The sequence below is a fragment of the Sciurus carolinensis genome, chromosome 4 (genome assembly GCF_902686445.1).
Source record: "Sciurus carolinensis chromosome 4, mSciCar1.2, whole genome shotgun sequence".
Taxonomy (NCBI): domain Eukaryota; kingdom Metazoa; phylum Chordata; class Mammalia; order Rodentia; family Sciuridae; genus Sciurus; species Sciurus carolinensis.
Window position 1 is genome coordinate 152,118,014 of NC_062216.1, and position 3,575 is coordinate 152,121,588.

The following is a 3,575-nucleotide window of genomic DNA, read 5'->3' on the forward strand; positions in this document are numbered from 1 at the left end:
TTTTACCTCTTAAAGAACCAGATTAGTACCCTTCATTTTTTCTGATGTTGGAAAAATGTACTAATTGAAACATGAGTAAGTAGGAATAGGAACATTTCGCCAACTTGACAATCATTGATCCAGTAAAAAAAAATCTCAACATTTCGTTCCTTTGTTCAGTGATAGTTAATTGGGAAGTGTTTTCAGCTTACTTGGAAAGTCAAAAGGGCATTAGAGCCACAAAAGCAAAGAAAAACAGGAGAACTTTCCATGATCAGATCTTGTTCTAGTTAGGTAAAATTGAAATTAGGGTTTTTCATTAGTGAGTCAAATCCTCCTAACACTGCTCCTTAGCTGATTTGGATTCTTAACATCAAGACTGGCATTTCAGGAAGTGAGGTTACTGGTGCCCTTCTTATAGCAGCTAAATGCATTAAGTTGAATGTAAGGATGCATAACATTTACTTGTTTGAACTGGACCCCACTACTGCTGATTATTGCTTGAATTCTTACATGTGATTTGTCAGGAATGTTCCAACATAATTTCGGTATTGTTATGTGCCAAGGTAAAGCCTTAATTTGTGTATGCTTTTAGCACAATGAGATTTTATTGCCTCTGGGATGCTTGTTTAGTTTGTATTTGAACTTTTTCTCTTAAGGAGAAAGCTATGACTTATGTACTTAGATTGTTACATTGAAAAGCTGCTTTCAGCATTAGAGCTATAAATGAATGTTATCTTTTGAGAAAAACAATCTAGTTTTTAGCTGTAAAAGCTATGTTTATTATGGTGCTAATGTAACAGCTACCCTTGAATAATTTCTTCATTTTCTGTGATGCTGTACAAGCAGCAGAGCTCACCAGTTTTGCGTGGACGTATTGTAGGGCTTGGGCTCTCCAGCTAGCTCCTTTGGGATTTTGAATCCATGTTTATATGCTTTGGTGGGAAATACAAAACAAGTATTTTGATTTCTAAACCTAGGATTTTAAAAACTGACCCAAGGAAGAATTTCGGAGCTCAAAGACCTTTTTAGCAGTAGTGATCTACAACTATATGCTCCAAGCTCCTTTCCCAGGTAACTGGGAGTTGCCCCTGGAATGGATGCAATCTTGTAAATAGGAAAGCTGTCACTTAAAAAAAATTGTATGTTTGCCTACTAGCCTTGTATCTCTTCAAATCATTTTGTTATGTGTACAATGATGTACCTTATTGGTAAAAAATTATTAGTTTGATGTTTAACAATAGTGCCTTTAGTAAATTATTTTACAACCAAAACATGTTGTTTTTTGTTAGACTAATTTAGGAGAATGTAGAACCCCGTGTTGATATTTGAGATGCTTAGTAAGAAATCTAAATTTGTTCATTTAGATTTTAGTTTGTTTGCCAATTTAATATTTTTAGAGCAGTTTTAGATTCACAGCAAAATCTAACGGAAAGTACTACAGAGTTTCCATATGCCCTCTGGTAACACAGGTGTTAAATTTTAAGGGATTAAGAAGTAAAAGGCTACTTTTTTTGGCGGGGGGGGGGGGGGGGGGGGTAGTGCTGGGGATTGAATCCTGGGCCTCTCCAATGCTAGGCAAGCCTTCTGGTACTGAACTACAGCCCTTTTGGTTTTTTGGGGGATACCAAGGATTTAACTCAGGGACACTCAACCACTGAGCCACATCCCCAGCCTTTTTTGTATTTTATTTAGAGACAGGGTCTTGCTAAGTTGTTTAGTGCCTGTTGCTGAGGCTGACTTTGAATTTGCAACCTGTCTCAGCCTTCCAAGATGAGCTGCTGGGATTACAGGCATGCACCACTGCGCCTGGCATACAGCCCTTTTTTGAGATAATCTGAGTTGCTCAAACTGCCCTGGAATTCGTGATCCTCCTGTGTCACTCTCCTGACTATGGTAGCTTTGCCAGGCATGTACCACCACACCCAGCTCTTTCCCTTTTATTTTCACACTAAAATAAAAGCAACTATACCATTACAAATAGCATAACCTCATTTATTCTAAAATCCCATTTTAATTAGGTACAAAAAATGTGTAGCCTTTAAAAAAATAGTACTTGAAATTAAAGGATAAACTCAAATAACTTGACCACATAAATCTTTAATGAGGTATAAGAATATATAACAATTGAGGTAACAAATTGCATAGGTGTTCAGTAAATGAACAGTTTTAAACCTAGCCATTTAATGTTCCAGCTGTATTTTTGGCACAGATAATTTGTCTGTTCAGTGATAAATTCTCACAGCACTTTGTTACCAACTGCCCCAGATGATATTTGAAAACTTAAATGTGCTAACAGAGGTCTCTTTCAAGTTTATACTTACATATGACCACTAGTGGCCAAGAGCATTCTACAAGATGATATTTTCATTAGATTTCAAGCTGCAAATAAACCCACTTAAAAGGGACAAATGATCTTCTAGCAGTTAACACTGTGCTTAAGATCTTACATAGCTGATGTGCAGAGTTTAGTGGAGGTCTCCCCTTTCTAAGGGAGCAGCAGTAGGATTTAAAAGACATGTAGAGAGACTAGAGAAGAGCAAAAATGAGTGTCTTACTGTTTTTAATAAAATTCAAGTTTAGGTAATATTGTGTTTTTTAAAAGAGGGCCCCATGTTTATCTAAGTGGTTTCCAATAGTCACATAATCCCAGCAAGAGTCAAAAATCCAGGATTCAGTTTTTTTAGAAAAATGAGACACTAGTTGTATAATCCAGTTGCCAATTTTGAACTTACCTTCTCTACCTATGCAGTTTTTTAAGACTTATTCCTTTGAGCTAAACATCTCAAGCTATACAAAGCTTTAAGAAATCTAATGTTATCAAATATAAGCACATACCCAGGATAAACTACATTTGTGTAACATATGGGTTTGCTAAATTGAAATTTTAATGACTGCTTTATTAGAATCTGTCTTACTAGAACCTGTTTGCTGCTGACAAATCATTAAGTCCCAGCCATCATTTTTGCGTGTCCTTAGTTACAAAGTTCACTTAATATACCATTTGTAAATCTGCCATTTTCATTTAAATGTGGTTTGACTGCCAAATAAAGAACAATTATTAAAATTTACAATATATATTTTGAGCCCTGTAATGCATGAAGCCTCAGGAACATCAATGAGTGTGACTGCTGAGTATTGAGGTGACACCTGGATATTTCACTTTCAGTGTATTTAATTCTCTTCAAGAGTCAGATATTCCATACACAAATGGCCTGAAAGAAATGACTTCTTTTGGTTAAGACATTGTGAAGAAAGTGTCTAATTTTCAATGTATTTTGAATTTGTATAGAAAACAGTTACAAAAGGTAAGTAACAAATGTATATAAAATGCCACCTAAATTTCTTCAGTAGATTGCACAAATTCATGATATAAGCCAATTAAGACATCAATATAAGAGGTAACATTAGTCTGAGGTAAACACTAAAAGTTTAAAATTCCCGAGTACTTGAAAAAAGTTTAGTTCCCTGCAGTTGATATACTGTCTTTGTAAAAAAAATAAAAAGTTGTCATAAATACAAAATGTAAATGTAGTGTGCACTGATTTCAAAGTTTAAAAAAAAAAAAAAAAAAAAAGAAGCTCAAAATTGTAAGT